Raw genomic sequence first — 24206 nt, 5'->3', positions numbered from 1 at the left:
CATAAAACCTCTCAATTATTTACCCACTTTTTACAATGAAGACCCAATTTCTTTCTGACATAAAGTAGGTTACTATAAAACACATTTTTCCCTCTGCAGCCTAATTTCCCCATACCCTCTCACATACCTCAAGCTTCCATTGTACAGAACCATTTATGCCACCTCATGCTTTGAGCATTTGCATGTGATGTTTCCTCTACCTATCAACAGCTCCTGCTTTTTCACTTTGCCAAGAACAATACTACTGTGCCACCACACACCAGGACTGTGATAAGTAATGTGTATGTATACTCTCACTTAACTTTCAAATCAACCTGTGAGAGAGAGATTTTCTCCATGTGAGAAGAGTCCATTTAAGCTTTTTTCTGAACATGACATAACTAGTGATTGATGGAGCCAGATTCGAGCCAGATCTATCTTACTCCAGAGCCCTTGCTTTTAACCACCAAGCAAAGTACTTCCCTACACTGCTTATGTCTACAAATCTATCACTTAGCACAAGTTACATATCTTTTTAAAACCTATATGAAATCCATCAAAATCCCAGAGGAGAACACAGGCAGCAACCTCTTGGACCTCAGCTGCAGCAACTTCTTACTAGACATGTCAATGGAGGCAAGGGAAACAAAGGTAAAAAATGAACTATTGGGACTTCATCAAGATAAAAAGCTTACGCAGAGTAGAAACAATCAACAAAACTAAAGACAACCAATGAAATGGGAGAAGATATTTGCAAATGACATATTGGATAAAGGGCTAGCATCTGAAATCTATAAAGGATTTATCAAACTCAACATCCAAAAATACAAAATCCAGTTAAGAAATGGGCAGAAGACATGAACAGACATTTCTCCAAAAAAGACATACAACTGGCTAACAGACATGTGAAAAGATGTTCAACATCATTCATCATCAGAGAAATACAAATCAAAACCACCTCACACCAGTCAGAATGGCAAATATTAACAACTCTGGAAATAACAGATGTTGGCGAGGATGCAGAGAAAGGGGAACCCTCTTACACTGTTGGTGGGAAAGCAAACTGGCACAGCCACTCTGGAAAACAAAACAGTATGGAGTTTCCTCAAAAAGTTAAAAATAGAACTACACTATGACTCAGCAATTGCACTACTAGGTATTTATCTAAAGGATACAAACATAGTGATTGGAAGGCGCACCTGCGCCCCAATGTTTATAGCAGCAATGTCCACAATAACCAAACTGTGGTAGGACCCGAGATGTCCTTCAACAGATGAATGGATAAAGAAGATGTGGTTCATATATACAATGGAATATTACTCAGCCAACAAAAAGAATGAAATTTTGCCATTTGCAACGATGTGGATGGAACTATAGGGTATTACGCTAAGTGAAATAAGTCAATCAGAGAAAGACAAATACCATAGGATTTCACTCATATGTGGAATTTAAGAAACAAAACAGATGAACATATGGGAAGGGAAGGAAAAGTAAAATGAGATAAAAACAGAGAGGGAGGCAAACCATAAGAGACTGTTAATCATAGGAAACAAACTGAGGGTTGCTGGAGGGGAGGGGGGTGGGAGGATGGAGTAAATGGGGGATGGGCATTAAGGAGGGCACTTGTTGTGATGAGCACTGGGTGTTATATGTAAATGATGAGTCACTAAATTCTACCCCTGAAACTAATACTGTATGTTAACTAACTAGAATTTAAATAAAGTCTTGAAAGAAAAAAAAATAAAGCCTATATGAAGGTAAGCTTACATGTCTTTAATATCTCTAATAAAATTCTTCATCTAAAATATTAGCACATTGTCGAGATTCTCATTTCGTGTCAGCTGAACTTTATGTGTAAAACCACAGGAATATAGTTTTCCCAAAGCCTACACCATTTTTTTTTTTTTGCCTCTTTGGAAAACTAATATTTGTCTCTACAGCTCCCACCTATATGAAACTATGAATTTCGTATATAAGCTTTGACCTCTGGCTCATTACTCTCAGTTAAAAGCAGAAAAAGGGATGATAATCTACTACTTCACATTTGATATTGTAACATTTTCCTCCCCCCACTCCATCTACCTTTTCTGTATTATTCTGTTTCATAGTGTTCTTATTCCTCTACAAAATGTGACTATCTTGATATCAATATGGCTACAGGAAGATTAAATGCTATAGACACATTAGGATGAGGGGAAGTTAGTGCCCTAGCACCAAGTGGGAATTCATTTAAATTATAAGGTGATGTTCTTTCCTCTCTAAAGTGAATGCTTCTCCCACATAGCTCTTCTTCCCTGGCATTTGCAAATCTGTGCCTCAGTTTTAACTTCTTGTATTCTTTCTTTTGCCCTCAAACAATACCATAATGTGCAAACAATTCCGGTGGCAGAAAGGGCATCCGTAGCCCTGTGGTTGATCTCTCTACTTTGAGTGGAATAAAAATGAGACTCAGTGTTGGGGCAGGAGAAGAGACTGATCAGTTCTGTCCTGTACACGCCTGAAACTGGCACCTTTAATCTCATCTTCCTACCACGATGCAGGGAAATTACATGAATGCATCAGCTTCTGGCTCACCCAAGCTCCTATTCTCTGACCCTCAATCTAATGGACAAGGTGTATTTTCCCATCCCTCTGCCTTTATCTCTGCTATTCCCATTCTTTATTTGATCACTTCATCTAAGATAGACCATCCTCTGGGAAGGTTTCTCTGATGATCCTTGCTGGAACAAGAGTTCCTTTATTCTGCTGTATTTTCAGACTTCTTTTTGCTCTCAAGACTTTCCCTGATATTATTCTATTCTAAAATTGGAGATAAGATTCTTTACTGTTGCTAATATTGAACTTCCAACCCACCATAAATATCTAATTTGGGAGAATTCTTACCACAAATTACTAAAACCATAATTTACTCACATTTACTCAGCAATAAGGACAAAATGAATTGGAACTTTGAGAAGAGGAAAATAATTTACAAATGATAGAAAGGTTTGATTTAAGAGTTGTGTTTCCTTTTAGTTTCAGGTTAGGGCTTAAGAATCTTTGGCCCAAGAGAAGAAACTCTTATGCACCCGGATAAATGTTTCTGTATTCTTAAAATGTTTAAGATAACACCTCATGAGCATCAGAAGGAAAAGAAACAAAAAAAAATATTGACATGCAAGATGGTAGAAAGTTTGTGGAAGAAATACTTCCTAGTATGGTCTCTCTCCTTCTCTAGCCAATGACAAATGTAACAAATTTAAGATTCTGAAATCAATTCTAAATTACAGCAAAAACTGTGATGCTTTTATATAGTATTGTGTCTGTGTATGTGTGTGTGAGTTTGTGTGTCTGTGTGTCTGTGTGTCTGTGTATGGCCTGAATAACACGGCTTCTCTCTGATGATTTCTATGAAGGCTAAATGAAACCATATAAGTGATGATACAAGCTCACAGTGCTGTGCACATATAGACTGCCATGCAGTATCTAAGGCACTTTAGAGAAGGGACCAATTGTGCTTGCATTGTATTTTCTTTCTTTCTTTTATTTTTTATTATGTTATGTTAGTCACCATACAGTACATCATGAGTTTTTGATGTGGTGTTCCATGATTCATTGTTTGTGTATAACACCCAGTGCTCCATGCAATATGTGCCCTCCTTAATATCCATCACTGGGCTAACCCATCCCCCCCCAAACCCTCAGTTTGTTTCTCAGAGTCCATAGTCTCTCATGGTTTGACTCCCCCTCTGATTTCTCCCCTTCATTGTTCCCTTCCTTCTCCTAATGTCCTCCATGCTGTTCCTTATGTTCCACAAATAAGTGAAACCATATGATAATTGACTTTCTCTGCTTGACTTAGTTCACTTAGCATCATCTCCTCCAGTCCCATCCATGTTGATGTAAAAGTTGGGTATTCATCCTTTCTGATGGCTGAATAATATTCCGTTGTATATATGGACCACATCTTCTTTATCCATTCATCTGTTGAAGGGCATCTCGGCTCTTTCCACAGTTTGGCTATTGTGGACATTGCTGCTATGAACATTGGGGTGCATATGGCCGTTCTTTTCACTACATCTGTATCTTTGGGGTAAATATCCAGTAGTGCAACTGCTGGGTCATAGGGTAGCTCTATTTTTAACATCTTCAGGAACCTCCACACTTTTCCAAAGTGGCTGGACCAACTTACATTCCCACCAACAGTGTAAGGGGGTTCCCCTTTCTCTACAACCTCTCCAACATTTGTTGTTTCTTGCCTTGTCAGTTTTTGCCATTCTAACTGATGTAAGGTGGTATCTCAATGTGGTTTTGATTTGAAATTCCCTGATGGCTAATGATGATGAACATTTTTTTCATGTGTCTGTTAGCCATTTGTATGTCTCCTTTTGAGAAGCATCTGTTCATGTCTACTGCCCATTTTTTGACTTGATTATTTATAGATCTTGGATATCAGCGCTCTGTTTGTAGTGTCATTTGCAAATATCTTCTCCCATTCCGTGGGTTGCCTCTTTGTTTTGCTGATTGTTTCCTTTGCTGTGCAGAGGTTTTTATTTTGATGAAGTCCCAAAAGTTCATTGTTGTTTTTGTTTCTCTCGCCTTTGGAAATGTATCTTGAAAGAAGTTGCTGTGGCTGATGTCAAAGAGGTACTGCCTATGTTCTCCTTTAGGATTTTGATGGATTCCTGTCTTACCTTGAGGTCTTTCATCCATTTAGAGTCTATTTTTGGGTATGATGTAAGAGAATGGTCGAGTTTCATTCTTCTGTATGTAGCTGTCCAATTTTCCAAGCACCATTTATTGAAGAGACTGTCTTTTTTCCATTGCATATTTTTTCCTGCTTTGTCGAAGATTATTTGACCATAGAGTTGAGGGTCCATATCTGGGCTCTCTATTCTGTTCCATTGGTCTATGTGTCTGCTTTTGTGCCAGTACCATGCTGTCTTGGTGATCACAGCTTTGTAATATAGCTTGAAATCAGGCAACATGATGCCCCCAGCACTGGGAGTGGCTGGCGGTTTTAGAAGCACAAAGGGCAGAGACGGGCCTGGACCTGGAAGCGAGGACTGGGACTTTGGGGCGCACAACCCAGGACGCTGCAGTTTATAACAGCACAGACAGAAACAGAGAGAGAGTGGCCTGGTGAGCTCACTGAAGAACAAACTGCGATCTCTCTGTTCTGAGGCAGAGGTTTGGATACGGTCACTTCTGCTCTGACTCTTGGAAGAGATGCAGAAAACTGCCAGGGAAAGCTGCCAGAGAACAAAAGCCCCCAAAAAACGGTTTTCACTGAGCCCATTCCCCCCCAGAGGGGGCAGGGCAACTCTGCCCAAACAGGGGTGCCTGAGTAACAGAGTGGCAGGCCCCTCCCCCAGAAGACAGGCCGGAAGAACAAGAGGCCGACAACCCTAAGGTTCCTATAAAACAGGTGCATTTTGCTTGGGTTGTAGTCAATAATTTGGACTCTGTACATTCCCTCAACCACCCCTCAACAGAATGACAAAGAGGAGGAACCCCCAAAATAGGAAAGACTCAGAGACTGTGACCTCTGCCACAGAAAAAATGGATATGGATATAAGCAAGATGTCAGAAATAGATTTCAGGGTAACAGTTATGAAGACAATAGCTAGGATGGAGAAAATAATTAATGGCAACATAGATTCTCGAAGGGCAGAAATGAGAGCTGATCTGGCAGAACTTAAAAATGCTATCAATGAGATCCAATCTAATCTAGATACTTTAACCACTAGGGTAAACGAGGCAGAAGAATGAATTAGTGATCTAGAAGATGAACTGTTAGGAAAGAAGGAACAGGAGGAAGCCTGGAACAAACAGTTTAAAATCCATGAAAACAGAATTAGAGAAATAAGTGACGGCATGAAACGTTCCAATGTCAGAATTATTGGGATCCCGGAGGGAGTGGAGAGAGAGAGGACTAGAAGATATATTTGAGCAAATCATAGCTGAGAACTTCCCTAATCTGGGGAATGAAACAAGCATTTGTGTTCTAGAGGCAGAGAGGACCCCTCCCAAGATCAAGAAGAACAGACCAATGCCCTGGCGTGTAATAATAAAACTCACAAATCTTGCTTTGTATTTTCTCTCTGAAATTAGAAGTTGTAGCTCTTAGAGATGGTCTCAGGGTGGCAGTAATTACCCATAATTGCACTGAGTTAACCAGTAGCCTCATACAGGAAGTCAATTACATTTCTTTATGGCTCTAAAATTTCTTCCTAAGTTATTCTTAGGCCTACGTTGGATGGAAACATTTATCTGTACTGCCCTGAACTATTCTGGTAGGAAACCAGGTTTTGTTCTGTTCCCTGTGGATTTCACTTTTCCTTTGTGGAATGTTCTCTCTGCATAGCCACTGCCTGTCACACTCAGAGTGCTGTGTGCTGTTCTGCCCCATGACCTCACCTCATGGAAGGTAGAGGAGACCGGGGCAAACCATGAGTGGAGACAGAGTCAATAATCAATAGATGGGACAGACTGCTACAGGCAGAGAGATGAAGAACAGGAGGATGTAGAGCTCACAGGAGATGTGATCAGGGTCTTGAAAGCTCTGTAAGATTAGAGCAGAAGGTTGAAAATGATAATTGAGATAATACATAGAAATGTGCTCCTGATTGTTAAGGAAAGTGAGATCCTTGGTACCACCAAGGCTTCCTTGGTACCACTGTGTGTGAGATACAATGGCTGCCGTGCTGGGGGACGCGATGTGGTGTCTCCATCTCTCTGGAGTCTGTGTCTCTCCCATGCTATCTCTCTGGAGTCTGTGTCTCTCTGGAGTCTGTGTCTCTCCCATGCTATCAACACAGAAGGGAGACTTGATCAGCATACCTCCTGAGACACCTGTTTCATGGAACTAACTTACCTGTGGAGGGCTAGTTTCTCTTCTTCGGAGGGCAGAGACTTCTCCATATTCCCCTGATAGAGAGCCGGCCACTTTCTACAGTGAGAGGTAGTGACAGAGAACCCACTGCCTCTTAAGACAGCTCATTGTTCTTAAACAGCTCTAATGATTAAATCATTCTTCTTTCTAGTAAACTCGGTTTAAAGTCATAGATTGTCTTGTTATTTTTAGCCCAGAACTACTCATTTCTATCGGAAACTAAATCTAAGAACTTTTCACTCCTTCTTTTGCCCAAGAGTATCTCAAATAATTGACCATGACTGGAATTTGGCTTTTCATGATGAAATATAACTTGGCCATTGGCCCGGGGCACCAAGCCAGATTATATAGCTGCATTATGGTGGTCTCAGTGAGGAGCCTGCATGTCATCCACCCATCCATCCATGTGTCCTTTCAGTAAATATACACTGAGCCCCTAATAGGCAATAGGAACTCTTTTAGGTTCTGGTGATAAAACAGGGGATTGAAAACAAATCCAAGTTCTGGAGAGCTTACACTCTAATGTGGGAAGTAGATATTTTTCTTGACAGCACAGTAATGAATTAATAATTTGAGATACGCACTCTGGCTGAAAGATGATCCTTCAAATCTAGGGGGAAGTTCTAGCTTCTCCCCTACTTTATGTTGGTCCCAAGGATGAGTTGCAGTATGTGGCAAAGTACAAAAATATAAGATAAAATTGGGCCACAGCCTTAGAGAATGAAGTTATTTAAGTGAAAACAGAAGTAAAGAGGCAAATTTGTTTGGGGGGAGGGTCATTTTTTGCTTCTCTCATTTAGAGACACAATGTACTTGGCAGTTACAAGTTCAAAGGGGAATCCACATGACAATCAGGAAAGCAAAGACATTGATTGGGCAGGTCACTAGAAAGCCTTACTCTCTTACTCCCAGCACATCATATAGAGAGTCTAAAATAGTCAATCACAGAAAGCTTATATAAAGTAATATGACTTTGAAGTGTTAGAATAGCTCAGAATACATACCTCATTTCTGTATGAAAGCCATCCTAATCTTCAGGTCCAAAAATCAAGTCTGGTTTGGAGGAAGTTTTAGCGGTCAGTACATCTCAGCATGAAATCCATTTCCTAACTAGTTGAGTGATGTTACGGTCTTGACGACTTCCCTCAATCTCTCTAAATGTCCCTTTTTTCATTGCAGATGAAGAAATTGGATTCTGTAACTTCTAAGTTCCTTCAAACTCTGGTTTCCCCAAATGACCAAAATAATATGAATGTTATAGAACGGTATTGGGCAAGGAGATAAAAATAAGTCTATATTTTACTCTTGGCATCTAAGCCTCCAGAATACAAGGCACACCATCCGAAAGGAGGCAGTACAAGCGAGAACAACTCATTCTTTTTCCACGGACCTTGGCCCCAAACCATGAAGGCAGATCTGTAATGCCACTATTCCTTAGATTAGTTGCACATAAACAGCCTTGGACCTTCCCAGAGGGAGACATCCCATTCCATCCTTCACAGCTTCCACCTCATCCTCCTTCCCTCCCCCTCACACACCTACCCCAAACCAGGACCACGGCCTGATTCTCAACCGAGGACTGGGATTGAATCTGAGTATCATTAGGAAAGTGATTTCACCTTCCTGTTCCTTGCTTTTCTCATATGAGGAGAAGAAAGAGGAGAAAACTATCAACCGTCTACGGCTAGGCTGGAGACTAAATGATACAAAATAATTGCAAAACACCAGGTAGTAAATAAGGGATCAAGAAATAGACTGTAAATGTCAGTTATGGGATACCTACTTTCTGCCATTGTACTCTATTAGGAAACTAATGATTCTTCAGTGTTTGCCTGATGCAGATCCTTGCCTGGGGCAACTTCCTGATGGGATCCACCTTTGTGCAGCATGAGAACCAGGAAATATGGTTGCACAGCTACTGAGCTGTTGGTGCTTGACGTCACACAGGGCTAGAATCGCGTGAAACAGAGAAGTGCCTTCGTGCAAACTGCCAGAAGGTCCCTCAGTGGACAGACCAATGAGCCATTATGCCCCCTCAGGGACACTAATTCTGAATAGATTGTTCTGAGCTAAAGCAATTCTTCCCTAGGACACAGGGTTTGGCAACTGAAGCACAGAGGGTTTTTGTGCTAACATGTGCCCTCAGCTGGCTTTCTCTGAGCAGGGCACAGCTCATTCAACATGCCTGTTCTTGACCCCAGCCTTACCTTGTCAAGATCACACCCAGAGAATAATGCAAATACTGCTTGGGATCTGGGTGCCCCATCCTGATCTGCAGGCCACAAACGATTTGCTTTTAAGCAACATACCAATGAGTTAGACTCCTGTTTAGCACTCCTTTAGAAAAAAAAAGTTTATTATTTTTTCCAAATTATAAAAATTATACATGCAAAATATGGCCATAGGATAGCACGGAAAAGTATAAAAAAGAAAATAAAAAGTACCCATTAGCACTCTATTACCTAGCAGCAATAGCTGGTACATCTATCACTGAATTGCTCTCATACATATATGTATGTATTTTTTTCTATACTTAGATTTGATCTTCATACTCATCATTGTTAATGGCATCCAGGCTTTTAGGAGGACATGCTAGTGAGTTTTCCATATACAAATAAGGAGAACATCTGGAGAAAAAGAACTTTTTGAGTTCTTTTTCTGGCTCATTGTTTTTAAAATCAGATGAAATACAGGATATTTTAATTTCATCCTTCCTTTTTAAAACAGAATCTTCACTCTGCCATTTTCTCAGCAATAATAGCACATTTTCAGATACCCTCACCACCTCCTCCACTCCCACTCTAATGAGTATTGAACACTCACTCTAAGATGTTACAGGACCACGTGATTGAAATTTCATCATTCTGAGATGGGTTCTGCTCTACCTAAACTGAAAACTGGCCTGAGCCACTGGGTCACACAGAATTCTCAAGGTTATTCTTTAGTTGATAACCCTCCCAGGTTATAAGGAAACTAGTCTTAGAACAAAGTCTTCCACACTTCTGGACAGTTATCAACTATATCTTTCACACTAACCAACCCCTCCAAATTAGTTCTGTCCTTTGATCTTCAGGCTTCAGGAAATAATAGCTCTCCATTCTTTGGTGTGTTCTTATCATCAGCTTGTGGAAGGAATTCCCTCAAAGCCACAGTTCTAGAGGCAAGACTCTGCTGCCCTTGTAGTCTACATCCGACAGCCACATCCTTTAGACCATCAACTATATTCAGGACAATTCAAGATTCCACCTACGCATATGGATTCTCTCCTACCACAAAATCCTATGTGTCGACTACCTTCAATACCACTAATGAAAGCCCTTTTATAATATTCATATTTTGAGGTTAATTTGCCACTGCGTTACCATCTGGCATTCAGAAATCTAATTTTTATAATGCCACCTGTTGGTGAAGGGGTAAGAGACAGCTACTGGAAGTTCCTGCAGGTGGAATGATTAAAATGTCTGTTGCCACACAAAGCACCACCTTCCTCATTGGACTCACAGAAGCTGAGTTAACAAAAACAAACAAACAAGCAGATCATTGTATTGTGAAAATTTTCAAAATAAATTGCAGCCAATGTAACAATTGCACTTGGATGCTGGAAGCATTGTATGCCCACGAAATGCTCACATTTTAGAGTTCAAGGCTGGATTTGAATTCTGGCTCTCTCACTAAGTTTGTGGTCTTGAGGAAGACTTTTAAACTCTGTGAGCCTCAGTATTCTCAGATGTGAAATGGCAGCAACAATAGAGTGCTCATGGGGGCATGTAATAAAGGAAAAAATGAGATGTGTAAAGAAAGAACACTGGTGTTCTTCCCCTTCCCCTGCCTTAGATGCTCAATAAATGCAAATAACATTAGTGTTATTGTCATTGTACAGTCTGTTAAGAGTTTGTGTGTCTTCTCTGAAGTACAATTGTTTTATGGTTTATGATGACCCTGCTGAGAGAAATCCCAGATTAAGGAGTTACGGGAAGCACCTTATAAAAAAAAAAGCCTCTCTATTCACATCTGTCATTTGTAGTAATGCAATCCCATCAACAGGAGTGGCTTGACTATTACCTTTTAAAAATCCGTTAAATAAAATGTTTCCATCACAACAATCGAATTTAGAGATCTCAAAGATAAAGTTTGGTTGCATAATATTTCAAAATGGCAAGTGATTATTTTTCCCTTCAGTGTAATGCCTTGTAGACTACCATCCCTCATTCCGTGTTCATTCATACCCTTCTGTGCTCTTGGTTTGAAGAGAGACATGACAGAAGAAATAAAAGGTACAGATGGTCTGCTTCTAGTTCTGAATCCAGAAGCATCAAGAACCCATATCAGAGACAAAAATCTTTGGCAGAACCCCTGAAGAACAAGAGCAATGATTTCCTGTTCACCTAGTGGCTCATACAGAAAGTGTTCCGGCATCATTTTGCAGGCCTCCTCTGGGAGTGGCTGGACACTTGAGAAGAAATAATGGTGGCCGATGAGCCCGAGGAATAAGGTGGAGGTGATGGTGGTGACTGAGTGGAGCCCAATGACTGGATGGCTGGGCACAGATTAGTGTTGGTATTAGGAGACCTGCACATCCCACACCAGTGCAACAGTTTGCCGGCTAAATTCAAAAAACTGTTGGTGCCGGGAAAGATTCAGTATATTCTCTGTACTGGAAACCTTTGCACCAGAGAGTTATGACTATCTGAAGACTTTCGCCGGTGAAGTTCATACTGTGAGAGGAGACCTCGATGAGCATCTGAATTATCCAGAACAGAAAGCTGTGATGGTTGGACAGTTCAAAATTAGTTTGATCCATGGGCATCAAGTTATTCCACGGGGAGATAGGGCCAGCCTAGCCTTGTTGCAGAGGCAGTTTGATGTGGACATTCTTATCTTGGGACACACACGCAAACTTGAAGCATTTGAGCATGAAAATAAATTCTACATTAACCCAGGTTCTGCCACTGGAGCATACAATGCCTTGGAAACAAACATTTTTCCTTCATTTGTATTGATGGACATCCAGGTTTCTACAGTTGTCACTTAACGTGTGTCAGCTAATTGGAGATGATGTGAAAGTAGAACGAATTGAATACAAAAAATCTTAAAAGCCAGGCCTGTCTTGTTTTTTTTTTTTTCATTCCCTTGTTCAAATCAAGTAATTAAACATTTATGTTTCACTTTTATAATATTTTGCAGTAAAATATATCGTCTTCTGTTAATACAAAGTTCTAAGCTTCTTATAAACTATAAGAATATATTCCCGTTTTCATATATGATTTGTATAAAAAAAATCCATCATACAGTAAATGGTCACGTGTTAAGAAAAATTTATCCTTGTAAATATCTTCAAAGTTGATATCTGGAACTTTATTACAAAAGTAGTGCATGAGGAAAAAGAATCTAGACTTTCTTGTATACATTTTTCTTCTAGTAATAAACAGTTACCTTTCATTTATTAAAAAAAAAGGAAGAAATGATGGTATGGTGTGTTTAGATGTACACCTACGGTGTGTCATGGAGGCACATCACTCTTCCCTTCTGGGCTCAAGTGGTTCAAGGAAACATATATTCCTGTGTTGCCCACTTAGGCAGGTGGGATCCTAGCAAGGAGACATGGACCTTTCCAAGCCAGTACGCGAGAAAAGTTGAGTTGTCCTAACGTACTCACAAAAGTCATTAAAGTGGCGTGTGAACTGGTAATGACCAGACATGGGTTCCATCTATGGCTACGCATACCAGGATGACAAAAAGACACAGGATGCTTGCTCTGTCCCACAAATAAAACCTTTAAAACTACTAAGAGAAATATGAATTCTTTGGAACTAAAAATAAAAATACACAATTTTTAATTGAGAAAGCCAGTATATAAGCGGTCTGTCTTCAACTGGTATGTATGGGGTGGTGGTAGAGGCTGGTAACCTGGGTCAGAGAGCGGCCTGGGCTTGGGTTAGACCCTGGATAATAGAGCAGGGACTTAGCATCCCTCCTGCCTGTCTCTCAATTCACCTGCCCTTTCACTCTGGATACAGGCTTCTGTGCCCTGCATGGAGGTAACTGCAAAGCTGATAGCTTCGCCGAGCAAAATATGGTCTGGGACAGGATTTAATGCACACAGGAGTGAGCTCACTATTCCAACATGTCTTCTGTTTCCTTTGAACAGGGTATCTATAATCTGAATTTATTTCTAGTAGGAAAGAAAACCATAGATTTATTAGTTGTGACAAATTTGCTAACAGAAAATAAAGAGGCCTATGAAAGGAGGCAATAAGAGAATCTGAGCTCGGGCACCTGGGTGGCTCAGTCGGTTAAGTGTCCAACTCTTGATTTGGGCTCAGGTCATGATTTTGGCCCCGAGTCAGGCTCCATGCTCAGTGGAGAGTCCACTTGGGGATTTTCTCTCCCTCTGCCTCTCCCCCTGCTTGCATGCCCACGCGCACTCTCTAAAATAAATAAATCTTAAAAAAAAAAAAAAAATCTCTGAGCTCTTCTGGGTGGGGCATCAGGGAGGACTTAACCCAAAGTGGATTGGGTCAGCATTGGAAAAGACTGGGACAAAGAATAGACAAGAGAAAAGGACTCCAAGCAAAAGAAAAGTAGCAAAGTAGCACATGTTAAAAATCCATGGCATGGGAAGGAGCATGGAAGGTGCTGCATAAGCGGGAGGTGTGTCGGTGGGCAGAAGTGAGAGGTGGGAATGGGCACTGGAGCACAAAGAATGAGCCGATGTCTGCGGCCCCCTCTACGTGTCTGACCGTCTCCCCACACCATCCCTCTGAACCCGGACCAACCAAAGACAAGAATCCTCTTGAGGTCAGGAATCATTTAATGAACATATACCTTGTAAATAGCAAAAGACATAGAAACTGGTGGTGTGTCCAACTGTATGCTTGATAAAGGAACGAGAGACGTGGCAAAGGAATTGTATCCAGTGCAAGATTAGATGAGAAGCCCTTTCAGGATTGGATCACACCTGTAAGTAGATTTCAGGGAGGTGTAAGGAATGGGGACAGAAAGAGTGCACTTTGTTGAAGCAACTGATGTGTGGGGTTTGTGTAAGTATCTGAAAACACAGGGGATGACCTAGCTGAGAATGCACTGTTTGCCACCATCCCCAGAGGCTCCTGGGATGGACCCCATTATTCTGATGTCATGTTTGTACGATTGTGTCTTCCATTGTTTGAAGGAAAGTAGATCTTTTTTTCTGCTTAATGGTTTTGGATATGAGATGAAGTATATATATATACATATATATATATACATATATATATATATAACCTTTATTTGTCCTTTATTAGCTGATTCATTTCTTAGTACTTGAGTTTTATTTCTTCATTGAGTAAATATATTTATTGAGAGCCCCTGCGAGGAAGGTACTGATCTAGGCTCTGGGTTTCTTTGCTCTGGCAGCCCTACCAGAGTAATAAACTTGATGTTGGACCAAATTCTTTGTGTCCATGTGCCCATACCATTGTTCTCTTGCTGGACTTCTACTTGTTCCCAACAGCAGGATCACAGCATTTATGGAATGGGATTACTTTATTAGTGGCTTGACATGTTTTGCTGTAGAAGTATCAGCACGTTGGGTTTGGGAGTCATTACCTAGATCCCACTGAGCCATTTATGTAATGCACTATGTATAGTGCATGAATTAAATACCCTTTGTTACTCAAAATAGGAATTCCAAGCCCTATGTAACCCTAATGGCTTCAGGGAGGTGTCCCCAACTTATGTCAAAGGAAAAATCATTTTGAAACTAGAGTTTTATATCTAGCCAAAATTATATTTTAATGTAAGGACCTAAAAAGTGATTGTCTGGTATTAATCAGCACAATTAACAACCAGATTTGCCAAAAAAAAAAAAAAAAGACACCCACCAAAACACTATTTTGGAAATAATATTTAATAAGAAAACACATAAATAAAGCCAGGAAATGATTCAGGATAAAAGGTAAGTAAGAATGAACAACAACCTTAATTAGGTCTGTCACCATCTCAAAAGTAAACCAAGCCCTGACTGAAAAGAAACAAAATGGAGAGTAGATTAACACTGGGGCTAAGGGGTAGTGAGGAGAGAATGCAGACGAGCTCACGGAGTTACTTGTCCTTGGGGGACAACAGGAATACCCGTGTTAAAATGTTGACAAAGAAGGAGAGAAAGAAGCATAGAGTAAGGGTTACACATTGAAATAATGATTTCCACAGAGACTGCACCATTAACTAACTGGAATTAGAATTAAAACTTAATAGGGGGCACCTGGGTGGCTCAACTGGTTGTGTGTCTGGCTCTTGATTCCGGCTCAGGTCATGATCTCAGTGTTACGCAATCCAGCCATGCATCAGGCTCTGCAATGCGCATGGAGTCCGCTTGAGATTCTCTCCCTCTCCCTCTCCCTCTGCCCCTACCCCTCTCACGCTCTCTCTCTCTCACTCTCTCTCACAAATAAATAAATAAATAAATAAATAAATAAAACTTAATAAAAAAAACTGAAATAAAGATGGCGTAAGTTAGCCAAAATAAAACATTCAAAGAATACACATAAAGGGCAAAACCTGAAGACACAAAGTGTTTTCTTTTAATCTACGTATATGTTGTTGACAAAAGGTTGTTTGAGTGTTGAAGGAAAGTTGGGAAAATTTTGTCATGCAAACTGTAATCTAATCAGACAATTTTATCTCAGTCAGTTAATTAGAAATAGACTGTAAGACAAAGAGCATCAGCAGAACTGGGATTTCATCACTGAAGGGCAGCAGGATGTGCCACCCCCACTGGGCCACTTCAGCATGTGAGGAGCTGGAGCTGACTCAGGACAAGGTTTTTTCCTCCCTTCTACCTGCCTGAAAGGAATTTGGAAAGGGGCCCTGCACCAGGGGGAGAGAGATTACCAGAGATACCAGAGAGACTCATCTGCCTGGCAGGGCAAACACTGGGGACCAAACATCTGCTCTTCTCATCCTCCTGTGAATCACCCGCCGGCCCTTTGGAGCCTCAGACACCCGCCCCTCTCCTTAGCTCAGAAAGGTCTCTAAGCCTCCAGCTGCCTCCGTGGCTCGTTTCCTTGTGGGGTCCTCATACTATGAAATTAAATTTGTTTTGCTCCTGTTAACCTGTCCTTTTATTACAAGGGGTTCTCAGCCTGAAAACTTCAGGACCCTGAAATGTACAACAGTTCTAATTATGTATTTCCTAATAGTAATAAAAATATATTATTTTTTATCATTTTATATTCCTCTGTATTACTAAAAACAGTGTGATGTATTATGTCGCTTATTTTCTCTCTTTATATATATATGCTTATATATATAAATATACACATATATATACTTGCAATATTTATATTAGAAATTGGGAAAACTAAGTGGAAAATTTGACAAATTCCTCCTTATGTTTCAAGATTTTAGCATTTTTCACTTATTAGACAAAATAAAGAAAAAAATTTCAGAAAATATTTTTTAAGTTGACCGCCAGAGTTAAAAAGGTTAAATAAAAAGCTTTATGTACTACTTAGGAAAATGTTACGTTCCTCTCGAGCACACCTGGAACGGTTGTATACTGGGCTCTACAGAAAGGCTGAAGCTTTCTTTCACAAGGTAGTTCACAGATTTGACTCTGGCCACTTCCTTCCTATAAATTTGCATCACCAGATTTGCCTCAGCCTTTGAGGAACCCAAGGAGCGAGTCTGCCACAGCCTGAAACGTGGTCCTGCCCTTCGAGGTAGAGCGGACCCACAGCGCTTAGGAAAACACCAGGTGCCAGGTGCATGACTGAGAGTGCTCCTGAACCTGAGAAACGCTCTCCTGTGTGTGTATGTTCTCATGTTTTGTGAAATCAGGATAATACCATAGAATATAGTTTTCTGTCCAGATGTGTTTTCTTACTTAATATCATTGCATAATACTTTTCCATCCCACCATCCTGTGCCCTACCCCAGCTCCCACCACAGCCGGCAAGTTCCCTGGGCTCCCTCCAGGCTAGAAAGCCAAGGCCCGCTTCTAAATATCAATTCGTGCTATAAACACCCACAGAATGAATTTTAAAATCTGCAATCGTCAAGTGCTGTGTTCAGGCCACAGTGGTTTTCACTTTTCTGAACACAGTTGGTCCCTTTCCCCCACTGCTCCCCCCCCCCAAGAACCAGACCGAATTCTTCTCCTTGTGAACTTGGGGTGACAAGCTAAGCCCTGGATCCATCTGTAGAGGGAATGTCACAGGACCCGTCCAATGCAAATCTCCTACTCTGGTATCTAGATCCTGAGGCCTTCGTGAGAAATAGAGAATCACGCCTTGTAGTAGCAGGAAGAGAAATCAGTAAAGATCTCAGACTCAAACCTGCAGGATGTTAGGGTCTTATGAAGGGCAGAGGAAAATGAAGTGTTTTGGAAGATGACAAGGCAAAAGCAGTGGCTAGAGTCTCTTGTCGAGGGCTGGCTGTGTCCAGCTTCGATGTCCTTCAGGTCAGGAGTGTGTCCTTATGAAATAATTTGAGACTCCTCCCATCAATGTCTATAAGTTTTCAGTTTCATCAGCTAGAGAAATTGAACAGTTTCCTTCCTGTAAACATCTTGGTCACAATGAAAAATTACAGCCAAGTTATTTTTTCTTAATTTTTGTGGTTGTTGTTAAAAAAAAAAAAAAAAAAAAGGTCTGTAGCTGCAAGGAGTTACAGCCCTGACATTTTCTTACCCGGCAGGCAGACTTAAATGTGGATCAGCAGATACCAACACCCTGAACCGGGGCTCCAGTTTCAAAGCGGAGCGATGAGTCATCCAGCCACTTCTCTCCCCTTTCTTTCTCCCTGGGGGGGGGGGGGAGCTCTGACAGCAGGGGAGGGACCTTCGAGGTCTGTCATTACCAGCACTTGAGCGCACTTCCTGGATGGAGGAGGTCGGCTGTAAAGATCCTTTGGTTTCAACGCCCTGCCACGCACGTGCTAGGGGCCTGATAAAGGGACAAAATCATAACAACTACGTGAATCCTTCCTAGAGTATTTGTAAATGAATTGTGCACTATTTGTCTGCTTGCCTGTGCCTGGAACCCTTCCCTTCAGTGACTGAATTTCAGTTTTATTCTTGCCATTCACCGTTATACAGAGAAAGCAAGTGTGTAACGTGTATAATTGCCTTATATAAATACGATAACCAAGTCTTTCAGAATTTGAAAAAACACTAAGCCTCTAAAAGGGTCGAAGGCCTGACAAATATTTTTCCTTGTTTTTTTTTTTTTTTTTTTTTTTTAATCCTACGAAGGGCACGGGATACACCCTGGAGAATCTGAAGATGTCAAATAAATGGAAGGAATCAGCAGGCAGTATTGTAACCTGCTATGTGATCTTCACGAAGGATGAGGCCATGACTGGAAGGGGGACTCTCAAACACCAGCTAAATTTGGCATATTAAGTGAAGTCATCTAAAGGAGAAAAAGCTTACTGCATTAATCCACACCAGGGTGATGGAGAAGAAGTTGAAGTCTGAATTGGGAAACCATCTGGATAATTCCACCAAAGCAGCAGTAAGTCAGCAAAAACCAAGGAGGACCTGCCAGGGTGACACAGACATCTGTGGGTTTTCATGATTCTTTATTACAGATTTTAACACTGCTGACGTGGGTGCATCGGGCTGGTCTTAAGGTAAAGGGTGGAGAGGGACCTGAGGGAGGCTATTACTCCTCAGTTAAAGAATTGCTCTATAAGAATTATCTCTTTAAGAGAATGCACACAAAATAATAAAGGTAAAGTGAAGGGACTATCCTAGGAGACAAATATGGCAGGGTTATGAAGCTGCTGATATTATAAGAGTTAGTCGAGATGATAGCAGCATGCAAATAATTTTATGGATTGAAATACTCCTTCCAACTATAATTAAGCAGAGTTGACAGTCTTGAATGTTTAATCATATGCTTAACTGTTGAATGTATTTCCATCCCAGGCAATAGCAGCCAATCTATTTCTTATTCTGATGACACGTCACAACCAGAATCCAAGCTTGGTTGGAAATGCATTATTTAAATGAAAATAAATGACTATTGATACAGTTCAGTTGGGCTTAAAAAGACTGTATCTCACATACACAAATATAGACTATTCTTCTTTGATCATTGATCATTGTGGCAAAAAATAGATAATCATAGATGATTAAATGCCAGACTTGCCTAATGAATCTTTTCCTATAGAACTTTCAGGGAGATGTCTTGAGAGAATGTGCATTAATAGGGCCCCCAATCCACACCCTGCCAAGTGGGAAAACTTCAGCACCATCGAAAGTCAGAGGATAGTCCTAGTTTTTTTGCATTCAATCACCAGCCAAAGTTCCATTTGGCAAGTCAAGACTTCTAATTCCATGTGCTGGAGAAGAAAATTGAGCAAACATTGGAGGGCTTGCCTTACGTAACTTGAACAACCCATTCACAATCGTTCCTGAAGTTTATAATATTGATCTTGGAAATCTTGTTTGCTCTCTAGATAAAAGAATAATAAATTTAAATATACCTTTAACCACTTAAGTGACCAAGGAAAATAAAAATAGTAAAAAAGAAAAAAAAAAGGAAGAAAAAAGAAAAACAAAGCCCACCTTGCATAGCATTGAAATTGCAGACGGATGACCACGGCAAGCCAGAAACAACAACTGCTTTTTGTTGTAACAAGTGTGCACTGGGCTGAGTGGCCAACTCGGTGTTCATTTCCAAAAAACAAGCGCTGTGCTCCAAGGAATGAGAGAGACGTGCTGGTAGACCCCCGTGTGTCCCTGAATGCATCAGTCTCAGGGCTGCGTTGCTAGAGCCGTGGCCTTGAGCGTGAATAAACAGGACTTGTCAGTGTCAGAGCTCTAGGAGACAATGTGCCAACAGAAACCCTGGGAGCAGACTGGCTCGCCTTCATGATCCTCTCTCCACAGTGGCCTGGGATCGCATGAGTTGCATCAGAATGCTTTATGAAGAGAAAGTTGCCTCATCTTTAGAAGTGTGAGAGGCAAGGATGAGAAACAAGTCCATGGAGCCCATGGAGTCCGTGGAGCCATCTCCTCAGACCAGAAATACTTAAGAGTGGTGTGAGCTTGGGATGCCTGGCTGGTGCAGTCGGTTAAGCATCTGACTCTTGGCTTCGGCTCAGGCTGTAATCTCAGGGTCGTGAGATTGAGCCCTGCGTCGGGCTCTGCGCTCAGCGTGGAGTCTGCTTGAGATTCTCTCTCTCTCTCTCTCTCCCTCTGCCCCTCCTGCTCATTCTCTCACAAATAAAAAAATCTTAAAAAAAAAGAGTGGTGTGAGCTGACAGTACACAGGGCAGTCACCTTTGTGATTGGACCTTACTTGTGTCTGACTTCTCATCGATGTGACCAATCTACCAGAACCCAGGAAAGCACCTTCCCAGGGAAGTGAATCAGCAATAATAGATTTCTATATGAAAGTAACAGTAGTAACAATGGAATGCAGCCTGAAAGAAATTGTACAACTACTTAGAGTGACATAATAGGATAAAGGAGAATATAAGCATGTTCATTACAGACATAACTATAACACAGGATAGGAAAATTCATACGACATAGGATTACTGTTGTTTCAAATGCATTTGAGGACAGCCATGCACTTTAGCATTTTACCCCTTAAGTCCATTTCTCCCTCTCCATATGCACTTGTAAGATGATCATAAGGTCTTAAACAAATAAAATAGGCTACAGAATATTGATTGATGTAGGATGCCATTTTCAGAAAATATTATGTGTATCCTATGTAGTGAAAATCGGGAAGGGCACATATGTGATATAACTGGATTTCAGGTAAGTTACATTTTGTTTCAGTGCTTTGTGGTCTGGATTTAGTCATTTTTGCTAAGATAATTATGTATTAATTGCATAAAAAGAAAGTTTAAAAAAAGGGAAAGAAAGAGAAGAAAAGATAAAAAATTGTAGTTGATATAGTTTTGCCACTCTGGTCCCCCGTAACCTCATCTCTTTTCTTGTGTATAATACAATACTCTCCTTTCACACAATGAGTCATTGGTATTTCAATGACCTATGAGGCCGGTCTTCATATTTGTGGGACATAGCAAGAGTCTGGCAAATCCAAGTTTCAGGGCAATATAATCAGAACGAATAAAGTCATGCAAGTATAAAATGCAGCTTACTCATTTCATTTCCAGGTGTCTGTGTGTGGTTTTCCTCCCGCCTGGATTTCCCGAGACCCTTAAACTCTTGTCCTTTGCCCACTACTTGCTTGGGTGTCTCTGTATATGTGGCTGGACATCTTTAACCTCAATTTATATATTACTTCTTGCCTAGATTAGATGACCCTCAGGTGTGTTTCATTGGACCCTGTGAAATTCTTATCTTGGTACTTGGTGTTATTTTGTTGGGCAATTGTATTTATTGAGAGCACACTCTGAGGAGGTCCTGAGCTAGTAACTTGGATAAAGTACTTTAAAAGACAGACGGGGCACTCCTACTCCTGCAGCTTATAGTGTGGATGAAATGACAATTAATAATTATAGTTGTCACAAGTGGTAGAAAAGAAAAACCAAGATCCTATACAAGTAAATACAAAGAAGACTTCTAGCTTAAGATAGGGCCTAAGGGAGGATTTCCTGAGAAGGAGACATTAGATCGGGAGCCAGAGGACGAAAAGCGTCAACCAAATTAGGTTTGTGAGAGTCCTTCAGTAGAAGGAAGCAGTGTATTGAAGAAAATCTGAGTAGAAAGCAAAAGGAAGACACTTGAGAGACTCAGTAGACAATGAACCCATTGCCGTGTTCACAGTTATTCTTGTGGATGCTACGTAGTTCTCTCCCTCTGCCAGGAAACCAAAAGACAGAAAACTTCCTGAGGTCAGAAATGTCAAATTCACCAAGGGATACTCACTATATGCATTTGATTAAATGACAATTGGGAGTTATTTTTGTGGAAGATGAAATGAGATGCTATTTTAAGGCTCAAACAAAATAATATGTGTTAACGAAAATGGAGCAAAGGAGGGATGAGAAGAAAATATCTTATTTAAGAGAAAATGCCCTTGTGAACACGTGATCACTAACCCAGATCTTTCTCTACAAAATCCCTAAAAGTCTTACCCCACCGAACTTCTCTGTGGTAGTATAGACCTTGAGATATTCTTTAGAAATGGGAGAATGCGCTGTTTATTTTTAAGAGTAGGAAGATAAATTAGTGAAAATCTCTGGAAATGAGATGCAGAATGTTAAAACCTTGTGAAAGTCTAAGGAAATGAAGTATTTTGAAAGATTACGATGGAAAATCAGACTAGTTGGGATGATTTAAAAAGTTGATTAGTGCTGGCTGTGGGATGCTGTGCCATGAGCTAGTTTTCTCCCCTCTTTGCTTTTCTCCCAGAAAAAGAGTTTTGAAGGTATGAGGTGATTTGGAGACTCCACCCATCAATGTTCGAAGCTTAGATATTATTAGGAAAACTGCAGTTTCCTTCCTGCAAATATCTTTTTTCTTTTTTTTTTTTTAAGATTTTATTTATTTGACAGAGAGAGGCACAGCGAGAGAGGGAACACAAGCAGGGGGAGCGGGAGAAGGAGAAGCAGGCTTCCCGCCGAGCAGGGAGCTCGATCCCAGGACCCTGGGATCATGACCTGAGCCGAAGGCAGACGCCTAACGACTGAGGCACCCAGGTGCCCCTTCCTTCAAATATCTTAATCAAAATGAGAAAGATGATAGCAGAAAATACCCTCTTTTGGTCTTGATACACATTCATAGCTGAAGAGAGTTACATTAGACCTTTCTCATCCACTAAACTTAAATGTGAGTCAGTAGAAACCAAAGTCCCTTATTTTAGACCTAAATGGGAAGGTGAGTCACCCAACTGCTTGTCTCTCCTTCCTTGTTCTCAGAGTGGCTGTGGCAGGCGGCGACCTTGGGAGAAGCGTGTGTCATTAGCCCCACTTGACTGCACCTCCTGGGTGGAGGAAGGTCTGCTCTGAACTCTTTGAGGTTTCAATAACATGTGACACATTCTCCTAATTATTAACACCTGGCATTCCTGGACACTAACATACATCATAAGTATGTGAACCTTCCTGGCATATTTATAAATGAGTTTTTCACTGGTTACCTTCTTAACTATGCCTAGGATCCATTATTTCAGTGATTGAATTTCATTATTAGCCTTGCTTTTCCCAATTACCCACAGGAAACCCAAGTGAGTAATGAGCTCATATGACCACAACAAAAAAGCTTGCATATTCCCAAAGAGCACTGAGGTTGTGGACAGGCTGAGGATCTGATAAACACTTTTCTTTTCTGTTAGGGATAAGGAATGCACTCTGGTGAACTGTAATGTCAAGAAGTCAAGTTAATGGAACCCATCAGGAGTAGGTATTGTGATAAGCTATTATCTGACTGGAAACAGAGTCCCCAAGTAACAGCTAAACATGGAGATCGTCCACCGTCATCTGAAGGAAGAAACTGATAGGGTTAATTCAGGCTAGTGACATGGAAGAGAAGGTGAAGTCTGAATTTGCAAACTGTTTTACTTCACTGAAGCATGAATAAGTCAGGGAAAAGCAAGGACGATCTGGCATGAGTCCTACAAAAACCTGTGGGTTTTCATGACTCTTTATCACAGACTTTAGTGCTGCTTATGAGGATGCACGGGGCTGGTCCTAAGAGTAGAGAGGAATAGGGGTGCCCAGTGACTCAGTCTGTTAAGTGTCTGGCTCTTGATTTTGGTTCAGGTCATGATATCAGGGTCATGGGATTGAGCCCTGAATCGGGCTCTGAGCTCAGTAAGGAGTCTGCTTGAGATCTCTCTTCATCTCCCTCTGCCCCTCTGCATACCCTCCCCCCCACCCTGCCTGCATGCTCTCCTTCTAAAATAAATAAATCTTTAAAAAAAAAAAAAAAGAGAGGAATGTTAGGGACTTCAGAGAGGGTCCAGTAAAAAACCCTGCTGAGGGGCGCCCGGGTGGCTCAGTTAAGCGTCTGCCTTCGGCTCAGGTCATGATCCCAGGGTCCTGGGATCGAGCCCCGCATCGGGCTCCCTGCCCCGCAGGAAGCCTGCTTCTCCCTCTCCCACTCCCCCTGCTTGTGTTCCCTCTCTTGCTGTGTCTCTGTCAAATAAATAAAATCTTAAAAAACAAACAAACAACCCTGCTCAATCAGGTTGAGGCTTGGTTTTGGTCTTGGTAGGATGGGTCTAGAGTTGTCCATTGTGTGATGTTTACCCCGCATGTGCAGCCTCCCTGCTTGGTTAGTTGGTTGCCCAGGTTGGAAAGATGTGTCTCTATTGTAGTAACACCCACTAGCCAGCACTGAGCGCTCTCTTATCCTTCCTCTCTGCGCTCAACCCCAGAGCAGCTGCTGGGCCTCGCTTATCTGAGCCCCAATACGTGCAGATCCCAGGACTCAGCCGGTGAACGA

General features: G+C 41.2%; 1 protein-coding gene and 1 pseudogene across 1 annotated transcript in view; one reads left to right on the top strand and one right to left on the bottom strand.

The window, feature by feature from the left end:
• Positions 1–24206, bottom strand: part of LOC112814959 (interferon-activable protein 203-like) — a 90971-nt gene that overhangs the window by 59817 nt on the left and 6948 nt on the right. The gene's annotated exons all lie outside the window — the stretch shown is intronic.
• Positions 11260–11946, top strand: LOC112814960 (vacuolar protein sorting-associated protein 29 pseudogene; annotated as a pseudogene).

Source organism: Callorhinus ursinus, unplaced genomic scaffold, assembly GCF_003265705.2.
Source record: "Callorhinus ursinus isolate GAN/ISIS: 27379988/994484 unplaced genomic scaffold, GSC_fseal_2.0 scaffold88, whole genome shotgun sequence".
NCBI lineage: Eukaryota > Metazoa > Chordata > Mammalia > Carnivora > Otariidae > Callorhinus > Callorhinus ursinus.
Note: the sequence above shows the minus strand (reverse complement) of the source record. Positions and strands in the feature narration are given on the sequence as shown.